The following is a 22,081-nucleotide window of genomic DNA, read 5'->3' as shown; positions in this document are numbered from 1 at the left end:
ATTTCTGAAAGTGAAATGACGACAACCACCAACTCTTATCTCAATATTCAGAACAATCCTCCAAACTGATACTTGGTTTTCCCATTTTGCAGTTGGGGAAATGGAGGCTCTGAGAGGTAAGGAAATTTGCACAAGAACTCACAACATGAGAGCAGGACTTAGGTCCAAGGATTTTTGAAATCCTCTATCAATCAGGAATTTTTCTGATACGCCAATGGTTTGGACACTTTTTTGTTTCTTAGTTCTACTACCAGAAGCCCTGTTTTTGTCCAAGATGTAGTCTTAAGAAGAATCCAGTATATGGAAACAAATCATAATTAAGCTGCTAAGGTGGAATGGAGGGCCATGAGGACAGTGGCTTGCTTGTCTGCGTGAACTCTTTGAGCCCCAGCATCCTCCTACTGTCACCTGCTGCAGGTCTAAGGCCCTCCCCTGGATGTGCAAACTATGGAGGTGCTAGGACCATCCTCATAGGCCCCAAGTACAGATGCATGATTTGTAGGAACACTCTTTTTTATTTTTTTAAGAAAATACCCATATCTAAAATTTGGAGACTCTCTTACTTAAATATAACTCAAGAGCAAAATATAGACTGGGGAGCATAGACTGTGTGCCGCTTAGAAAGGCAGTAGCTTTGTGAGAAAACTGGATGATTCTATGGGCCCCTGTCTCCCTGTGGCACTTTGAATTGGGAGTCCCAGTGGCAGTGGAATCTCCTGGAGCTTCGTAGCTAAAATGCAGGAAGCAAAGGAAAGACATATTTTTCATAAGGAGACTTTCCTCAAAGCTCAAATAAATCAGTTGTGTACACTGGTATGCTGTCAGCCTCACATGGAAAGCTGATCTGATTGAAGTCAGAGATCTCTTAACATTCCTTGCCATTGGGATCTTTGGAAGAGGTTCGAGATATCTCTTAACATTCCTTGATTTCACCCTAGAAGCTTAATTATGACCCTTGGAATGTTAGGAGATCTCTTTCATTCAGACAAGCTTACCATTTGAGGGTGGGCATCCCCTCATTGTCCAGCTGTGTGAACTTGGGCCAATTATTTCATATCTTTCAGCTTCAGTTTAGTGTCTGTGCAACTGTGCCAATGACCACAAAGAGGGGAGAAGTGAGGATTATGTGAGATGCATAGTGCCCATGAGAGTTCCAGGCTGTGGGAGGTGCTCAGTAAAAATGTGTTTTCTCCCCTGGCTCCTCTGTTGAGCAAAGCATACATCCTGCAGATCCACCAGCCATTTGAGAAATGTGTCATGGTGACAGTGGTGTGAATTCGCTTTCTGCTTTCCTTCTGCTACTGAGATAAACCATTCCATGCTTCCGCACAAGGCCAAGGGAGGGAGAGCAAAGATGACATTGGTAGGAGGGACTGAAGAGAAGCATATTTGTGCCATGAATTCTATAAACATGAGAGGATAAGATCATTGCACCAGCTATTCCAGGAGTAGAATCAGCACTCTAGCTAGAAAAGGGGGCAGGTCTCTGGAAAGCTGCAATTTTAGCTTACTTGTAATAGCAATAATCACTAACATTTTTTGAGCTCTTAATGTGTGCCAAACATTGTGCTAAGCAATTTACCTGCATTATCTCATTTATCTTCACATCAATTCTGCCACATAGGTGTCATGCTATCTCATCTTAAAGATGAGGGGAGTGGCCGGGTGCCGAGGTTCACGCCTGTAATGCAAGCACTTTGGGAGGCCAAGGCATGTAGATCACTTGAGGCTGGGAGTTCAAGACCAACCTGACCAACATGGTGAAACCCCGTCTCTACTAAATATACAAAAATTAGCTGGGCATGTTGGTGGGCGCCATAATTCCAGCTACTCCAGAGGCTGAGGCAGGAGAATCGCTTGAACCCGGGAGGTGGAAGTTAAAGTGAGCTGAGATTGCACCATTGCACTCCAGACTGGGCAACAAGACCAAAACTCCATCAAAAAAAAAAAAAAAAAGAGGGAATTGAGGCACTGGGATCTTATGTGCCTTTCCCAACTTCACTCAGCCAGCAAGCAGGCAATTATGTTCACCTAGGCTCTCACAACAGTTCTAGCTGGAGTATCAGTTTGGTGGCTGTAACCAAGGTTCAAATACAGTGGCTTAAACAAATCAGAAGTTCCTCGTTTCTCATGTGTCAATCTTCCTGTCAGCTGTCAGGAACCAGGCTCCTTTGATCTTCTCACTCAGCTGCCATCTCCAGCGTGTTGCCCCCTCTGCATGGTCCCTGAAGATCCACCTTCACATCCCTCGTCCCAGGTGGCAAGAAGGAAAGAAGGGAAAGAAGGAAAGAAGGGAAAGGAGAGGCTCTTTGCCCCCATTAGCTCTGCCTACATACCATTGGCCAGAACTGGGGTTCTGGTCATACCTGGCAGCAAGAGAAGCTTGTGAATCACTCTTTTGAGTTAAAATGTATTATTGTTGTTACTAACATAGCAGTAAAACAGAAATGGTTAGTGGACACCCAGCACTCTGTGCTGTAACCACTATGCTACCTTATTTGTTTTGAGAGGTATTGGGCAGACTATGACTAGAACTTTGGTATCCAACACAAAACATAATTTTCAGCATAAACAAACATTTTGTAGAACCTGCCACCTAGAGAGAAACGAGAAGTCATGCTATAAGACAGAGCCCTGCGGACGAGGAGATAGCACGAATTGAGTACCTGCTATGCACATGGAGCTGGCTTAGAGACTTCCCATACAGCATATCATATTGTCTCAACAAAACCATTCAGAGATGAAGACACTAGGGACTCAAGGAGGTGAAATCATTCACCTAAGTTAATGTGTTTAGTAAATTGTCAGGTCAAGATTCAAAATCCCAGAAGTGTGACCCTGGGTAGGTTGTTTAACCTCTCTGTGCCTATGACCTCCTTAGCTCTAAAATGGAGCTACCTATAGGATTGCCAGGGGCCGTGGATGCTTTAATGCCGTTAAAGCCCTGGGCACCAGCACTTCGGGAGGCCAAGGTGGGCAGATCACAAGGCCAAGAGATCGAGACCATCCTGGCCAACATGATGAAACCTTGTCTCTACTAAAAATACAAAAATTAGCTGAATGTGGTGGTGTGTGCCTGTAGTTCCAGCTACTCGGGAGGCTGAGGCAGGAGAATCACTTGAACCCAGGAGGCAGAGGTTGCAGTGAGCCGAGATCGCGTCACTGCACTCCAGTCTGGTGAGAGAGAGACTCCACCCAAAAAAAAAAAAAGCTCTTAGGATAGGACCTGGCATGTAGCAAACACTCAGTGGATGATTAGACCTTGTTAATTATTACTATTATTGTGGTTATTGTTAATAACAGTACTGATATTATCTTCCACTCTACTCACCCTGCACTTAATCCTAATCCTAGTGTGATAAATGTTATATTGAGAATGAAGAAGTCTAGGAATGTCCAGAGAGAAGATAGATTCCTTTTGACTCTAAAACATAAAAAAGCCTCATAAAGAAGCAGCATTTTGTTGGAGTTCGAAAGAAGGGTAGGATTTTAACAGGCCGAGGTGGGAGTGAAACTGGACAAAGAGGTTATTCCAGGGAAAGGGATCAGCTTGAAAATAAGCATCTAGAAAGGGAAAGGCAAGTGTGTTGTGGGACGCGAAATCATGTAGGTGAGGACAGTGTGTGGGAGTTAAGGCAGGGAAGCGGGTGGGCCAACGCTTGGAGATAATTTAGGGAGGTTGGGCTGTTACCTGAAGGCAGTGGGGAGCCCTGGAAGGTTTTGATCAGCACTGTGCCAGGGGGAGATTGCCATGGCAACAGCTCTGGGGGAGGACAGAGGGGTGGAGAGGCCAGCTCACTAACTAGTGCCACGGGTTAGGTAATAGGTAACGAGGATCCAAATTAGAGCTACAGCTTTGGGAGAGGCTAGGAGGAAACAGAATAAGGACAAGGCGTGGAGGGAGAATTAAAGGGCCACAGTGGCTCTGTGTGCAGAGGGTGAGGCAGATAGAGTTGTGAAGCTGCAATGCCTAAACCTACTGTCTGAAGCACAGGTTCCAAATAACTTCAACCTCATAGAATACGATGCTATCTGCCTGTTGTGACAAATGACTCATGTATTTTTTCTAGCTGGTTCTGGTTAGACCTTGAACTGTTTACTCACTCATTCATTTCATTAGCCATGTGTTCAGTGTATATCCTAAACAAGCTCCATCAGTAAAAAGATTATGTCTGCTTGAGACACCATTTATATGAGCCAGGTACAGGGTAGGCTGCTTTAAGAAACAGGCCCCAAACGCATTGGTTTGAATCAACTGTCCATTAATTCTTCTTTCTCATGTAAGTTTAGACACAGTTCAGGAATGGTGTGAAGGCTTGATGATGAAGGGAAGTTAGTCTACTTTTAATTTGTTCTGCCACTCTCAACTTGTAGCTTCTCTCTCATGATCCAAAAGGGCTGCTCCCACTCCCACTGTCACAGGCATATTCAGACCAGCAGAAAACGGGTAAAGAAAAGGAAGGGCTCCCTTCCCCTTTAAGAGCAAGACCTAGAAGATGCACACATCACTTACACTCACATCCCATTAGCTTGAACTTGCTCGTACGACCACATAATTGCAAGAGGGGTGCCAAATGCAACCTTTAGTTGGGTGTCCATGTACCCAGATTTAAAAATCTACCACCATGGAATAAAGGGAACTGGACAAACAGTGCAGTCTCTGCTATCTACTCTGCCTGCTGCAATGCAGGGAACTTAGCCGCCACTTTAGGAATTTTTATCAAATAAATGAATGGCAGTGTCATCCTAGGTACTGGGGATACCAAGATGAAATAACATATTTCTTGTTTTCAGGGAGTTTTTAGCCTATAAGGGGCAGGGGCTAAGCAAGTAAAGAAATAAATGCAAAGAAATGTTCCATTGGGTAAGATAGCAGCCTGTGTGGAGCCCCATATAATCAGTTACAAAGGACAAAAGCAGTAAAGGTCAGAAAAGGTCTTCATGGAGGAGAGGATGCTCAGCTGAGTCCGGAAAGATGAGTAGGTGTTTTCCTGGTGAGCCAGGTGAGGAGAGCTGATCAAGGACAAAAGGAGAGCATCAGCAAAGACCAGAAGGTTTAGAAACAGCTGAGCATATTTAAGAGCGAACAGGCTTGGACCAGCAGGGGAGGGAAGGGAATAGCAAGGGAAACTGGAGGAGGTGGGTGGAGTCAGGTCAGGGGACCTAGTCTTTCTCTCATAGAAAGTGGTACCTGTTGAGCCATTTCCAGTGCAGATGTTTCAGGTGGCAGGGGTGTGTGTGAGTGTGTGTGTGTGTGTGTGTGACAGAATGACATTTTCATTTTTAGAAAATTGCTTTGGGTACGGGCACAGTGCCTCATGCCTGTAATCCCAGCACGTTGGAAGGCTGAGGCGGGTGGATCACAAGGTTAGGAGTTCAAGACCAGCCTGGCCAAGATGGTGAAACCCTGTCTCTACTAAAAATACAAAAATTAGCTGGGCATGGTGGCAGGTGCCTGTAATCCCAGCTACTCGGGAGGCTGAGGCAGAGAACTGCTTGAACCTGGGAGTCGGAGGTTGCAGCGAGCCAAGATTGAACCACTGCACTCCAGCCTGGGCAACAGAGCAAGACTCCATCTCAAAAAAAAAGAAAAGAAAAAGAAAGAAAAAAGAAAAAATTGCTTTGGGTACACTTTTCAGAGAATGGACTAGCAGTGGGGACATGACTAGAAGTGAGAGGCAAAACTTTTGCAGAAGCCTAGAGTTTTCTTCAGAGACACTCATATTTTCTGTAAGCATGACTTTCAATGATCTAACGTATCTCATAAAGATAGAAATATTTTTATTTGAAATCAATTGAAGTCATAGTTGATTTTTTTAAAGATAAAGGCTAATCGATTTTGTTTTTTCTGTCATCAGTTTTTCTTCTAGTGGTCATTTTCACTTCCTCTGTTTGCTTTTGCTTCTTCTGCTGAAGTCTATAAATCCTTTTTACGGAAGTGTTGTGTGCCCTTGGGAAGGTCTTCTGCCTTCTGCACATAAGCCGAATTATGAGTGGGCTGAGAGAGATGAACTCCACCACTCTTTGCAGTTGAAAAACTCCCTGCTGTAAAGAAAAGCCAATGGCATCCAACCCATGGAAACTCTGAATAACAAAGAATTACCAACTGTCTCATTTAACCATGAAAAAGCCGAGCCAAGAGATGTTCAATGGTGTCCCCAAGGTCACCCAGCAAAGCAACAGCAACAAAACCAGGGGCTAGGACGTGGGTCCTTCTCAGTTCAGCTCTTTTCCCACTAATAGGATCAAATGTCACAGCTTAAACAAGGACCTCTCCAGCCTTTTAGTCTTCCCTGATTTTTTATTTTGCTCAACTATAGTATGCATTTTGAAACGATGACCTTGAGATTTCTTGTAGTTTTACATTTTCATGATTTATAGAGTTTACCATGAGTGCATTTTGTAGATATTTCTCTACTAACATGAATACACTATGCAGTAAGCACTTACCCAGCCATTTGTTTATTTAAAGAGAATTTTCCAGTGTCATTATCATCTTAGTAAGCAGCACTTTGAAGGATGGTCAGCTCCCTGTCATATGGAAGATCTGGGATCGACTGCACCGCTCTCATAAGCCTGGACCCTGTGCTAGCTTCCAGATTTTGGCTTACAAATATAGTAAGTCAATGAAGAACCTCTTTGAATTTTGGTGAACACCTCTGACTGTCTCCTTAGGCTGGATTCTAGATGCAGAATACTTCATCAGTTTAATACTCATCTCATGATGAACAAAGTCAAGAAAAAAATCTTAACTGCCCCACCCCCAGCGGCTAGTATCATACATACATACCCAGCGCACTACACTCATTGACATGAGACACTACACATACTACTGCACACACACCACATACTACACACACACAACTCACACCACTGCACACACACACACCCCACACCCATACTACCATACCCCCACACACACTGCACATACACATCCCACACTACACACCCCACACTACACACAGGTCACACACACAACTATACCACAAACACACAAACTGCACACACACATCCCACACTACACACACACTACACACACACTTCACTGTAAATACACTCCCACACTACACACACACCACACACACACTATGCACACACACAGCTACACACACACACCCCACACTATACACATACACACTGCACACACACCTCACTGCACACACACAAAACACACACACAACCAAACCACACACAAACACACAACACACACACTACACACACATACACATCCCACACTACACACATACACACACATCTCAGTGCCCACACACCCAATACTGCACACACACACAAAACACACACAAAACCACACCACACATACAAAAAACAATAGGCAAAACACACACACACACTACACATACACACCACTGCACACACATATCCCACACTACACACATACACACATATACACACCTCACTGCACACACATCCAATGCCGCACTCACAAAACACACACAACCACACTACCCACACATAAAAACACAACACACACAACACACACAATACACATACACATCACTGCACACACACCACACTAGGTACACACACGGCAACACACACACACACATGCAGACTTTCTGCTTCTTCCTTAGTCTTGACTCATATCAGTAAATGACATATCATGGCAGGTTACTCAAACCAAAAACCTATGAGTTAGCCTCGATTTCCTTCTCTTACTCGCCGTCTTGTTCAACCCATCAGCATGTCTGTTCAGTTCTTCCTTCCATGTAAAAACACATCTGAAAGCCGCTCATTTCTCTTCGTCTCCAGGACCACCACCTTGGTCCAAGCCACCACCCTCTCTCCTAACTCATCTCCTGTCCAATCTTGACTTCTTCTATTCCATTCTCTATGCAGCAGCCAGAATAATATAAAAACGTCATTTAGTTCATGTCATACCTTCTCATAAAAGTCTACATTGTTTATCTTATTTTGGAAAAAGAATCCAAACAGTTTATCCTGGCTTACAAAGGACTCCTGCCCACCCTTCTGACTCAATGTCCTCCTTCCCAGTGGATTCATTTGTTCCATTGTGAGAAGGGTATGGTTACAGGCACTTGTGATGCATCAGTAAAAACTAAGATCCCTGCCCTAATGCAATTTACATTCAGCAGGGCGAGAGGATAAACAAATAAGTCTAAAGCTTATGTAGAGTATGTTAGAGGTTTTAAGTGCTATTTGGAAAAGAAAAACAGAACAGAATGGGAAGGCAGCGATTATAGAAAGGGTTCTAGGATGCAATTTTAAGTAGAAGGACTAGGCAACGTATTTAGTGCTTTTTTGTAAAGGGTGAAAGAGTTGGCCACAAAATATCTGAAGGGAAGGGCTTTCTAGACAGATGAGTTTATTTTCCATACAGTAGCCTGAATAACAGACTACGTATATTTTATATTCTAGTTTGGTGAGTTCAGATAATAAGCAAGTAAACAAACAAACAAACAAGCAAATGAGGAAAAGCTGAGACAGTGAGAAGTGGCTTGCACAGACCTCAACAGGACGATGTGAAGTGATTGACTGGGAGCTGCTTTAGATTACTTGTCTCTTCTCATCCCTAAACCAACCTTATAAGGCAGGTCTTACTAGCCTTGTTATACAAGTAAAGACCCTAATCACAGAGAGATGCTAAATAACTTTCCCCAATTCACTCAACTAACTTTTCCTTTCATGTGGTTCCATTGTCCCCTGTGTGTTCCCTGCCACTATATTTCTCAAACAGCACATTTATGATTGGGTGTTTAGCCACTTCCCTTTCCTGATTCAAGGGGAGAAACTGTGTCTTCCTCAATGTGGAACGCCCAGCACCTGGCGCAGTGATAGGCCCACCATCAGCACACAATGATGCTTGCTAAATAAAAGCACATGCCTGACCCGCTCTTCAACTCCTGGTGTGATTGACTCTAAACATGAAGCCCTTCTCCACAATCATGGGAATTCACCCTAAAGGCATGTGCCAGTTTCAAAATCGACTCACAAATAATTTGAAACTTTTCCATTGAGTCTGTTTTCTATCTTCCTGAATCTCAGTGAGCTTTGACTCCTTCGACCAATGGCATGCATTGTAAGTGACACGAGGTGACTTTTGAGGCTAGTTCCTCAAAGGCTGTACAGCCTCTGCCTAAATCACTGGACACTTGGCCTCTACATAAGAAGTCCCACTATCTTTACATGACTGTACTGGAGAGGCTACATCATGTAGGCTTTCTGGCTCACAGTCCCAGCTGAGCCAGTATCCAACTATTCCCAGTGAAGAAGCTGTGTCGTGTTGGAAGTGGATCCTCCTGCCCCTCCTGATCCAGCCCCATCCATTGGAGTCAGTGACAGTCTTCCCAGCTAAGGCCCAAACATCAAACAGCAGATCATTCCCCGGTGCCCTGTCAGAATTGCTAACCCAGAAAAGGCTGTTTTTCTTTGCGCGAGTAAGATTGGGGAGGTTGGTTACATGGCTATAACTGGAACTTCAAGTAAAATCTTTTTTTTTTTTTTTTTTTTTTCAGAGTCTCACTCCGTCACCCAGGGTGGAGTGAACTGGTGTAATCTCAGCTGCTCACTGCAACCTCCACCTCCCGGGTTCAAGTGCTTCTCCTGCCTCAGCCTCCTGAGTAGCTGGGATTACAGGCATGCATCACCACGCCTGGCTAATTTTTGTATTTTTAGTTGAGATGGGGTTTCGCCATGTTGGCCAGGCTCTTCTCGAACTCCTGACCTCAGGTGATCCACCCACCTTGGCCTCCCAAAGTGCTGAGATTACAGGTGCGAACCACCGTGCCTGGCCCAAGTAAAATCTTAACCCTATATTTACTTCCATGTTGTGTTTATTGTTGATCTTCCTTACTTAAATATAAGCTTTCTTTTCTCCCTCCCTCTCTCTGTTTTTGGGGGTTGTCTCTGTCACCCAGAGTAGTGTGTAGCAGCGCAGTCATAGCTCAGTGCAGCCTCAAGCTCCTGGGCTCCGGTGCTCTTTCCCTCTTGGCCTCCCAAAGTGCTAGGATTACAGGTATTGGCTGCTGAACACAGCTGTGATTATAAGCTTTCTAAGTGCATTAATGTTTGCCTGTTTTGTTTATTGCTGTACTTCTGGCATCTAGTAGAGGGCCTGGCATATAGTAGTTGTGCAATAACTATTTATTAAATGAATGAATAATAAGAGTTTTAAAATATATATATATATTTTAAAATCAGCCCTTAGCCTTCTGGCCAAAACAGAGAAAATCAGCCCTTAGCCTTCTGGCCAAAACAGAGAGGAAAACACGAAGCTCACAAGATTCCCAATGAATACAAGATAAAACATACTGGATGCTTTGGAAAGGCCTAGATGTTTTTGGAATGATTTACTGCTATCACTTTTACTCTTGTCTTATCCTTCCCCCATCATCTTCCTAGATGGTAAGAGATTTTCCATGGTTTAAGTTATGTCTTACCTCATTCCTTGCCAAGCCTGGAAGAACCTGGAAACCACTAAGTGCTCCAAAAATATTTAGTGAATGAGATCTCCATGCATCCAAAACCACAGAGCCAAGTTTTACATCCGTGCAAGTAATACAAAACTGAGCTCTTAATTTGGAAAGGAAAGGATCAGCTAATTAATATGCAATGTCAGCAGCCTCATATATTTTATGGTACAAAACAGAACTGCATGTCCCTCAGCCCAGTCAATTTCCTGTTTGTTATCACATTAGACCTATTCCAGGGCGGATGGAAAATTTGAAGGACATTTCCAGCCATTAAGATGGATATAAGTCTTTCAGAATTGCATATAAATACATAATACCCCTCATCAACATTTTTAGAAATTAGGGTTCACACAATTTTTGATTAAGCAGGAACTCTTTTATCATGTAACTCTGCTTCCTTCAGCTGAGATTGGGCTCCCCAACTCTATAGGCTGTTGACATTAGTCTGGGTTTTAAGGCAGTCTCTGTTCAAAATTTCATACAAAGATCCTTGTTGTTCCTGTCTCTGACCTTAACTCTGCCTGACTTTTTAAAAATCATTAATTAATGATTTTAAAACAATGGATTTAGCTCCTCCATTGTGGCCCCTGCGTTCAGCAGTCCTGGATATTGCCTTGTGGATATTTTCAGACTGGTACTATCTCCGTTTTACATAGGATAGAACAAGGCACAGGCGCCTTCTAACCTGCTCATAGTCACAGCTAGAAAGTAGTAGAGCCCGTCTCTACTAAAAAAAAAAAAAAAATACAAAAACTAGCCGGGCGAGGTGGCGGGCGCCTGTAGTCCCAGCTACTCGGGAGGCTGAGGCAGGAGAATGGCGTAAACCCGGGAGGCGGAGCTTGCAGTGAGCTGAGCTCCGGCCACTGCACTCCAGTCAGGGAGACAGAGCGAGACTCCGCCTCAGAAAAAAAAAAAAAAAAACAAAAACAAAAAACAAAAAAAAAGAAAGTAGTAGAGCCTTAAACTTTGTGCTGGGTTAACTCTGAAGCAGGAATTCTTCTGACGCTGCTGAAAGAGATGGAAGGCAAGCTGGCGTTTATAGCACTCCCGCTATGTGCCAGGTACTGTATTGGCCGCTATATATTTCTTTTGTCATTTTACTGCCACATTATAGAGTACAAGTTTTTAGCCCCATAGTATGTATCATAAAACTGAGGTTTGGAGATATTTAGCAATTTGCCCAAGGTTAAACAGTTACTGATTAGTGATGCCAAGTTGTAAGTTCGGTCTGTGAGACTCCACACACTGTTCTTTTCTTTAAGCAAGAACCTGAGCATGAGCTCATGAAAGGTTTTCGTCTTTGCACCCTGAGGCCCATTTGCTGTGCAGTCCAGCGATGTTGAACTAATGTGGGAGGCAGAGGTATTCTGTGGCTTTAAGAAAATCTTAAACCTCTCTAACTCTCGGCATTTCCATCTGTAAAATATGTTCATAATACTCTCCCTCCCTACTCCACAAGACCTTTAAAACTGAACAAAGAAACTCTCTGTTCCAAAACCTCACTTTACAGATAAGGACATTGAAAGCTTCTCTAAGTTGCTCAGTCAATGATGACTGAGACCAGGCTAGAACCCTCATATGTTAACCTCTGCTTCATAACAAATGCTAACATTTATTTTATAAGTTAAAAACGTACCTCTCATGTGTATGTAAAATGAATACATGTTAAAGATTTTTATCCAACTCATCAAGTAATGAGCAAATCAGTAGTATGCTAAGACCAATTCAAAGGAGATTTCTGTAGAACAGAGAGATACATAGACAACTGGAAATGCTGAAATAAATTTGCTAAAAGATACAAAACAGATTAACATTCAAAAGGTTATAACATGTAACATTTGGAGTTATCTTTTCTGCATGGCATGAATCAGTTGCATCTTGACTGGACAAAACTCATTGGCATTGCTATCAGTTTTCTATAAGTTAACTTTTATCCTCACAGAGTTATAAATAGATTCAGTGGGAAGACAGTCAAAGGTGCAGATTCCTGTAGAATCAATGATTTGCAGAGGGATCTTGGCCCTCCCCTGACGGAACTCCAAATAATCTCTTTTGCCAATTTCTGATTTTTCCTTATACAAAAAAAAAAAAATACCCACAAAAAAACAGTGCAAATTTCAATAGCTTTCCACCATAGGCACTGGTTCTGCTCACAGGTCTGTGGGACAGTGAGGTAGCTCTGCTCCCCCTGTCTCATTCTGGGGTCCAGGCTGGAGGGGGCAGCAGTTCCCTGGGGCATGTTCTTCTCTTAGTGGAGGTCAGGCCTCCCAGAGAAGCAGCACGAGCATGCGATGCCTCTGAATGCCTGTGCTTGGAGCTGGCACATTTTCGCTTCTGTCCATATTCCACCAGCAAGAACAAGTTATGGGAACCAGCCATGTTGTGGGAAGCATAATCCTCCCATGGATGCAGGAGAGTGCATATTTGCTGCAGAGTAATCATTCCCCTGATTTTCAGACCACATCAGGTTGTGCTAAGAGATGCAAAAACAAACACACAAATGAAAAAAAAAAAAAAACGGCCCCATTCTGGGCATGGAGGCACTAGGTACACATACAAGAACAACTTTTACATACAAATATCCTGTTGGGTCCATTTACCCCTTTTCTAAAAGTGAGGGAAAATATGGCTGGCCATCCAAAAGTTACATTTGGAAATGAACTCACATCGATGCTTGGTTTTTTGACATAATATACCAACAGCGTGGAGGTTTTCATGGAGATACTTGATCTTTCATGTCAAATATCTGGTGTGTTTAACGAGTGCTGGTTACTAACAGTTGGTGGTGGTACATGTTTCTTAAATAGGGCACGTGTAGCCCTTTGGGTTTTCAAAACTATGTTTTGGGAGAACAGAAAATGATGGAATATTTATCCTGAGAATTTATTTACTCAAAGAACTTGAGGAAAAAGATGACAGCTGTAGTTTGCACATGCAGACAATAAATGATAATGATATTTTAATGGATTGTTTTAATTTATTGTTTTATTTTTATTTTTGTCACAAATTATTCATAGCAAAAACACTTTATGGAATGAGGATTTCCAGTTTAGGTTGAAAACCACTTGGGGTATCGCCCATAAAGTTTGAGACCAGGATGAGAAGTCCAAAATCATAGCACAGGGATCCTGGCCTAGAACAGGGGTCTAGATGAAGGGGAACAGTCTGAGGGAGCACTGATTCTCCAGAATTAGGGCCTAAGAGCATCTTCCTCTTTCTCTTAATTCTTTTTGTTCTTCCTCTTCCTCTTTTTCATCATCACGGCAATCATACTCACCGTTACCATCTATGAATTTCTCCCTCTTGTGGTAGATTCTGCGCATAGCACCTTACATAAGTGTGGTGACTTAAGTTTCCTGCCTGGTCCCTGCAGACTGGAGGTTTGTAAACTGTGGCTGGGACTTGCATCCATAAAGCCTGTTTAGGAAGGTCTCAGAAAATTTAAAAATTAAAATCTGTTTAAAAAGGAGCCTTAACTCAGGATCAAAGAGACTTACCTGTTCTTCCTTGGAGAAAGAAAAGATTTTTTTTTCACTGTTTTTTCCTGATCAATTTGGAGCATCAAAAGAAAAGTCGAGACAATTCTAAATAATGCAATGTCATACATGGATTAAATTATCGCATCTTTCAATAATCTTCTGAGAAAGTCATTATTATGCAGATAATATATAATACAAGGATAATCATAATAATAGAAAATGAAGTTCAGTGAGATTAATGATTGCTTAGGCAGCAATGAGAATATAGCCCCAGGAACCAGCTGGGAGGCAGCAAAAACCTCAGTAGACTGAGACAGAGACAGAGATTGAGATAGAGACAGATTGAGATACAGACCCTCAGTGCTTTGGGTCTCTACAGTCAGTTGTGAAACTCACCACAGGCACAAGAGGTAAATGTTATTTATATTTAGTTCCTTCTCCATTTCCAGAGAAGGAAACGAAGTACAAGAGAACTGACATCGCTTCCCCAGGGCCACTTAGAAAGTATGAAGGCTGGAATGGAAACCTAGGTCTTCAAACACCAAAACTTGATGGAATCACAGGCCTCCTATGAAACAACTGAATTTTATCATCTTTTTGATATTCACATTACTTGGGGAGACTTTTATCTCAACGTGAAGGACTTTCCAATAATGCGGACACCATCTTTTGGGCTTTGGAGAAAAATCTGAGTTTGAATCTCTGTTGAGATATTGTTCTCTGACTCTGGGCAATCCAGACACTTTTTTTTTTTTTTTTTTTTTTTTTTTTTTTTTTTGGAGACAGAGTCTTGCTTTGTCATCCAGGCTGGAGTGCAATGGTGCGATCTCGGCTCACTGCAACCTCTGCCTCCTGGGTTCAAGTGATTCTCCTGCCTCAGCCTCCCAAGAGGTTCGGGTTACAGGCAGCCTCTCTCAGCTGGGATTACAGGCACATGCCACCACGCCTGGCTAATTTTTTGTATTTTAGTAGAGACGGGGTTTCACCATGTTGCCCAGGCTGGTCTCAAACTCTTGAGTTCAGGCAATCACCTGCCTCGGCCTCCCAAAGTGCTGGGGTTACAGGTGTGAGCCACTGCGCCTGGCCACACACATTCTTGAATGTATATTTGTGTAACACCAACTTTGAAGGGCAGTTGTGACAACTAAATGAGGTAAAGAAGATGCTCAGCATGGGTCTGGCCATAGAACGTACACTCGGCAATTGGTGAGTATATTGGTTATTCAACAATGGGATTTCTTGGGAGGCAATGAGACCCCATATGATGGAGATATTCAGGCAGAAATCAAATAGCTTGCCTGAAGATTGAACTGGATTAACATTTTATAGGCCAGATTGATGACCCTCAGTAAAATGTGAAGTCACTGTGATGCGTTCATGTGACGGGCTGAATTGCAGCCCCCCAAAATTCATACATTGAAACCCTAACACCCAGGACCTCAGAATGTGACCATGTTTGTAGATAGGGCCTTTACAGAGGCAACCGAGTTAAAATGAGGCCATTAGGGTGGGAACTAATCCCATCTGACTGGTGTCCTTATAAGAAGACATTTGGACATACGAGGTGGCATGCACACAGAGGAAACATCATGTAGGGATGCAGTATGAAGTTGGCCATCTACAAGCCAAGGAGAGAGGCCTCAGGGGAAACTAACCCTACCTGCGCCTTGATCTCAGACTTCCAGCCTCCAGAGCCCTGAGAAAGTAAAATTCTATTGTTCCAGCCACTTGGTCTGTGGGATTTTGTTATGGCAGTACTATCAATGATTATAGCTTGCAGTCAGCATTTTATAACATATGGAATAGAAAATGTCATCTCAGTTAGTTGTATGTGTATTCTATTATGTGGACTGCATTGTGATATAAAATGTGGGTCACTGTCACAGAAGGTAGAGCAACATTGGGCTTCATACCCGAAAGTTCTCTTCTCATCTGGATGTAATGGTGAGAATGAATATGGTACCATTCACATTATATCAATGAATATGAATTGAATGCCTCTTCATGCTAAAGGTTGATAGATGTCAACTCTCTTAATCCTGACACACCTTTTCAAGGTGATCATTATTATTCCTACTTTTCAGGTGAGACTAAGGCTAATTATTAAACCTGTGCAGGGTCAAACACTTAGCATTTTTCAGGGACAGGATTCCTACCCAGGGCAGGCGGTCTCAAAAGCCTGAACTCTGCCTATTCGGCATCACCTCCTGGCCAGTGGCTTAGCACACAAACATCAGCTTCCCCTCTGCAAAGAATTCTGAGATGGAGATTAAGAAGGCCTTGGCTTTAATAAGATCTGCGCCTGTGCCTCAGGGCACAACGGGCCCTTTATGATTGCAGGAGGAACACAGAGTGTTTCTCCAGTTGGCATGGTGCTTTTCTTCTTGTAACCAAGGTACACTGAGCATCGTGGTGTCTGTGGGGTGGGGTAATGAGGCATAAAGCTCTGCTGTCTAGAGAGTTAGTCCAGTCCTAATAGAGGGAGGTAAGATAAACGGCCCCAGCCCTTTTTGCCTGAAGGCACTATGAATAGCATCTGTGCCTGCTGCCTTCGGCCCCCTTGAGCAAGTGGACTCTGGGTCAGACGCTCTTAAATGCAGGCACATGGGCTCATTAGTGGGAAAATGGCAATGGATAATTGGGATATGCAAATGACATGGGCAAACTGGGTGTTTTAACAATCAGGACCCAAAGAGAAGAAGTGTCATTTGGTGAAGAGAAAGGAACAGGCTGCCCAGGGAGCCAATTACTGGAGCCAGAAGAGGATGCTCAGCCTAGCAGGGAGCTCACAGTCAGGATGGCGAGAGCTGCAACATTGTGGGGAGGTTGTTTCTGCCTCTAAAATGCAAAGTGACCCATGACCCAGCCCTGTCTTTTTAGGTACCAATTATTGGCAATATTCTTTTCTAAATACCTCTTGCAGCCAGCCCCTCCTCGCCAAGATCTGCCTCAACACCTCTCAGCTGGGCTCTGCCTTGTAATTGCTCTGATTGAATTGATTTTTCTCACTTCCAACCTGTCCTCCAGAGGGTTGTCAGAAAGCCCCTTGTTGGAAGCACCTGGGATTAGGTCAGTTTATGCTTAAAGTAACTCACGACCCCCAAGTCCATAAGCCTGGTATATGTATGAAAGCCTTCCCCATGTGGCCTCTGCTCCATCCATGTTTGCCTCCAACCATCACAACCATTTTCCCTGGAAAATCCCCTCTCTGTCTTGCCTCTAAGCCTTTGCCTACACTGAACCTGCCACCTGGAATAGCGTTCTCAGGAAATAATATATCGTAGTGGTTAAATGTATAGATTCCAGAGTTAGATCACCTGAGCTTGAATCCTGGGGCTGTCATTTCTTAGTCATGTAAACTTGGGTGCAGTACTTAACCTAAGTATAATTTTCATCATGGTTGATATGAAAAGCAATAGCCATAATGCCTATTTCATAACTTTGTTGTGAGGATTAAATGAGAGAATCTATATATAGCACTCAGCCCAGTGCCAAGTGTACAGTAAGCACACAAGAAATGTTACTATGATAATAAGCATCTACCACGATCCAGGTCACTGACAGCAATGACCATAGAAAGATGAGTAAATTGCTTTGCATTTTATTAGCTCATCTTTGCAACTAAATATAGAATTAATTTTTTTCTTCTGTTTCTCATAGATGGAGAGCAACACATAAAACAGGCAATCGGTGAATGCTCACTGGAGGGAGGAATGAATGAATTCATTAAGTAGATAAATGGAATATTTTACCCAACGTAATTATTTAAAAGAAAAATACAAAAGTGACATTAAGAAACATGCAAAATTAATTTAAAGGTTAATGTAAAAATTGCAAATGTGAGGCAGGAAAAGAAACACTTTTCCAACGGAGAACAATCTAAGTTAAGCCCCTTAATCATTGCCATCTGGAGAGAAGGTGAGCGCCATTTGGCTCGGAGCTCATTCATTCCCCATCATGCCTGACTTGAGGGCCTTCCATGATGCTGTGTCAGATGCCTTCCAGTAATGTAGTCAATGCGCACAGTACATCACAGGCTGCAAAGCCCTACCTCAACATGGATCCTGGGAGGAATGATACTCAGACGAAGTCTGAGGCAGAGAGGATAATAAACATTGTCCCATTGTACAGCTGAGGAAGCAGGCTAGAAATAAGTCCAGCAACTTGTTTGAGCCAGGACGATCTAAATGCTAAACTCTATTCTGCCCTCCTCTGCTGAGTGACATGTACAAGGGTGTTCCTTAGCTTCTTCTCATTTGTTCCTAGGAAGCCTTCTCCCTGTAAGGGAAAAAGAGTTCCTCTGTCCTAGTGTACAGTGATACGACGTCTAGGAAAGGGGAAGACAAAAGGAAGACCTGGAGGAAGGGAAGAGGGCAGCAAATTTGAGGATTTGCTGAGATTGGATTTTCAAGAATAAAAAATGCTTACAGGGTCGTAATGGGATCCATTGTTCCCAAACATATTTCCTTTTGGCCTGGGTTGTTCCTAGACCAAGAATTAGAGCTTGTCCTGTCTTCTCCAAATAAGCAAAGAGTGCTCTTTTTGGCTACAAAGACCTGTCTCACTGGCTCCTCTAAGAGGTAGATTTACATCCAGGTCCAGAGTAAGCATTTAGGGGACAAATTATTTCATCCGAAGTAGTTTCATGTGGAATTCTTTGATGGCAAATGAGGCATTCCTAAGTGCATGGATGGGGTTGTTGGCAGAAGCACTGAGGACTAGAGGGGCAATTCTGTATCCAGGATACGTGTCTATTCCAGTAATGGCACATGTCCACCCCCACCCATGTTTGGAAGGTCCAATGTAATCAACCTGCCACCAGGTGGCTGACTGGTCCCCTAGGAAAGGTGCCCCACTGGGGGCTGAGCATCCATTGCTTGCAGGTCAGGCATGCTGCAGTCCTGTTGGCAGTAGTCATGATCAGAATATTCACAGAGGGTATTTCTGGGTAACAAGATGATTACTGTTGCCTTCTGGCTGATTTACATTTCATAATTTCCTAACAACTACTTTGCATTTCTTGTGTAACAAATAATAAAAGTAAATTTAAAATTAGCCTAAAGCAATTATTTAATGTGTTTAGGGAAGAGAGTGAGAGGGACAGGCAGGACCACCATTTGCATATGCCTGTGAACCTGAGACTCCGTCCTACTCATTCAATGACAGTCACAACAACCATCACTGGAATATCACCTCATCATGAAATACTTACAACCCTGGGTTTACAGAGGCAGAAATGTAGGCTCAGAGAAAGCCCTTTTGTCTCTCTGTTTTACTCATTCCCAGGAAGTACCTCACCTGCAAAGGAGAAAGGGTTTACCTGGATATCTTGCCTATGCACTGAGATGAAGACCAGCTAAAGAGAAAAGCAAAAATGAAAGCTAAGGCATGGAGGAGGGGAAGCAGGTGGCTGGGTTTTCAATGTTACACTTTGAGCTGGGGCTCAAAGCCAGGAGAGGAATACCTCATTGTTGTCCTTGTTGATAGTGTATTGCTAACTCTTTGCTTTGGTGCCATGTTCAGCTGGAACCTGAGGCTTTTAGGGAGTTTAGGCCTCCGATAAGTTTCCTTCCAATGGGATATAGGATGTTTGATTTCCTTCAGCTGAAACCTGTGCGGTGAAATGCTGTGATTATGCAGTTCCTCAAATGACACTCAGTGCACACCCTGCTTTTCACGACATTTTCAAAGCCCCTATTAGAAACCTAAGCACTGCTCGCCATTGGATTACAAAACTATTGAAGCAACTCCATTTCCTAGACTCAACTGCCTGACAGTTTCCCTGTCATTGAGTTTAATTGGCTCAGTTATGAATTTGTTATTGACTTAACCTCATCTTTTATGGGAGGCATGAAAATAGCCCCTGCACCTTATCTTAAATTGTAATATTCGACAGTCTGAAGCTCCCATTAAAATAGAAGTCTCTTCATGTACCTGAGGATCCAAACTGTCATTCTGGGAATCTGAACTTTTGATTAATTATGCAATAATAAATTCTCACATCTTCTTTCCACATTCCTTGACTTGTCTTCTTTTTATGTTTATCTAGTGAGCCTTTTATTTGAAATACTGTCAAAATGTTTTTAAAGTCACAAGGAGCATAAAGGACAGCAAGACTTCCTAAGTACGAAGACTTTCACAATGGTCAAACGAAACCAAACAAAAATCTCACCCACAAACATACATCGAATGCTTGTGTGCCAGGCATTGTGCTGGGAGCTTTACACTCTTCATTCACTTATTCATCATTTATTCACGCTGTCAACACAGATTGAGAACCTGTGATATCACAGACACACTTCCAGGATTCAAAACCATGATGCTTAGTCCCTGCTCTTGTTTAGTAAGACAACAGTACACAAGCAAACAGAATGTAAATATGATCATTTTTGGCAGGGATAAATGTAATGAATGAACAAAACAGGAAGAGACTGAAGGAGAACAGCAACTTTGGAAAAGGTGATCTGAGATAAAGGGGAAGGTTGTTTCCTGGTTAGTTGGGATGGGAGTAGGACCGGAAGAATACACGTGAGTTTGGTGTGTTGGGCATGGCAGGGCTAACACGTGGGCAGGAGAAGGCTTTGTGGTGCCCAGCTCCCATTTGGAGATATTCTAATCCAAGTAATTGCCTTTCCTTGGGCTTTTCTCCTTTCCAGAGCCTGCCGGACTGGTTACTTACTCCAACTCACTGCTGAACATTAAGCTACTCATAGACTTACGGGGGTCCTACTGTGCACTGCCACGTTTCCATGTGCTATTTCAACTATAATCCTCACAAAACCCATCAACCAGTGAACAGCATTTTCCCCTGGGGTTCTTGTCACAACTCTTCTCGTTTAATATTAAGTTCCCCTACTACCGTCTGTTTCTGGACAAACAATTCTGTTGCACTGCGTTTATTTTTGTATTGATCCCACACTGTTCTAATGATTTCATTCTTATACTTTAACTTCCTCTGGAAACTCCCCCCTTCTTGATTTGGAGACCCCTTCTGAGATTCTCCCCTTTGACAGTCATACTATAGGGTGGTGGTTCTCTGACCCCTTCCCTGCCCCAGCCCATGCATTCCTACTCTCTTCCCTTCCTTCTTCCCTTCCCTGTCTCCTATGCTCTCCTTGGCTAACTTCTCCAGGCAAATCCAGAGCTGGTGTTCTTGCAGGCCTGATTCCTCTTTTCTTATACTCTAGGGATAGATCGTTGGCCTTGTTCACAGGCGCTTCCCTCACGCCATGTCTCTCACCCCAGCTGACAGACATGAGGTGTGAGAGTGGGAAGGAAAGGAGGCCCCAGGTTCCACGGGGCAGCAGGAATGGAGGCTTCTCCGATGGCGGTGGTCATGGAAGAAGTGCAGGATGCTCCTGTCCTTTGTCAGTGTCTTACAAGGTCTAGCCTCTGCCTGTGGCCTCACTTTCCTCTACTGTCATTAAGCTCAAGCCACCCTTCCCCTCTGCACCTGCTGTTCTGCTGTTTCGAGGGCTCTCTGCACATTTACATAGTTGCTCCCAGCTTGTCATTAGGGTCTCACCTCGAAGCGAAGCTTCACCTCCACAATGAGGCTTTCCACGACCAGCCAGTTTGGAGAGACTCCCCCAATGACTATAGCACAGCACTCTATTTTGTTACCACATATTATTTACCAATACTGGAAATTCTACTGTTAAAATTTGTCTTTTCATTGTCTTCCACCGGCTAGGATGCAGGTCTTAGGAGTGCATAGATCTCATATCTTCAGGACAGAGATCACTACCCTTTGCCAGGGAAGCTCATGAGGGGTTAGAGATTGGTTGAATGAATTGAAATTTAGACGCTAGAGGGAATGACTGGCTTGGGTGCAAGTCGGGAGCAAAGCAGGAACCAAAGATTCTGACTGCATTTCTTCAGTCCTCTGCCCACCCAGGCTAGTGAAGGTGCTATTCAAAGGCTTGGGGAGGAGAGGGTCACGGTATCCACCATGAACCACGAACCAGAGGGAAGAGGGAGTCACCAGCTTCGCTACCACAGAGCCGGAGCGTTCGCGGTGCGCCCGGCCTTAGCCAACCCAACAACTTGGATTTTACCTCTGAAGCCGAGGAGCAGGGGTAGGGGGTGAGGGAAATTCATAAAGCTGCAACCACAGAGCCAATGTTCGGTGGGAGACAACCCCCCAGTCCC

Source organism: Trachypithecus francoisi, unplaced genomic scaffold (assembly GCF_009764315.1).
Source record: "Trachypithecus francoisi isolate TF-2019V2 unplaced genomic scaffold, Tfra_2.0 Lachesis_group7, whole genome shotgun sequence".
Lineage (NCBI taxonomy): Eukaryota > Metazoa > Chordata > Mammalia > Primates > Cercopithecidae > Trachypithecus > Trachypithecus francoisi.
The sequence above is the reverse complement of the archived record's forward strand: the minus strand, read 5'-3'. Positions refer to the sequence as shown.